A 440-nucleotide genomic window follows, 5' to 3' on the forward strand; every position below is an offset into this window, starting at 1 on the left:
CTTTTCTTTTCTTTTCTTTTCTTTTCTTTTCTTTTCTTTTCTTTTCTCTCTTTCTCTCTTTCTTTCTCTCTTTCTCTCTTTCTTTCTCTCTTTCTCTCTTTCTTTCTCTCTTTCTCTCTTTCTTTCTTTCTTTCTTTCTTTCTTTCTTTCTTTCTTTCTTTCTTTCTTTCTTCCTTTCTTCCTTTCTTCCTTTCTTCCTTTCTTCCTTTCTTCCTTTCTTTCTCTCTTTCTCTCTTTCTCTCTTTCTCTCTTTCTCTCTTTCTTTCTTTCGTTCTCTCTTTCTTTCTTTCTCTCTTTCTCTCTTTCTCTCTTTCTCTCTTTCTTTCTGTCTCTCTTTCTCTCTTTCTTTCTTTCTTTCTTTCTTTCTTTCTTTCTTTCTTTCTTTCTTTCTTCCTTTCTTCCTTTCTTCCTTTCTTCCTTTCTTCCTTTCTTCCTTTCTT

Source organism: Lagopus leucura, unplaced genomic scaffold, assembly GCF_019238085.1.
Source record: "Lagopus leucura isolate 7727_CA_CO unplaced genomic scaffold, USGS_WTPT01 Super-Scaffold_100002, whole genome shotgun sequence".
NCBI classification, from domain to species: Eukaryota; Metazoa; Chordata; class Aves; order Galliformes; family Phasianidae; genus Lagopus; species Lagopus leucura.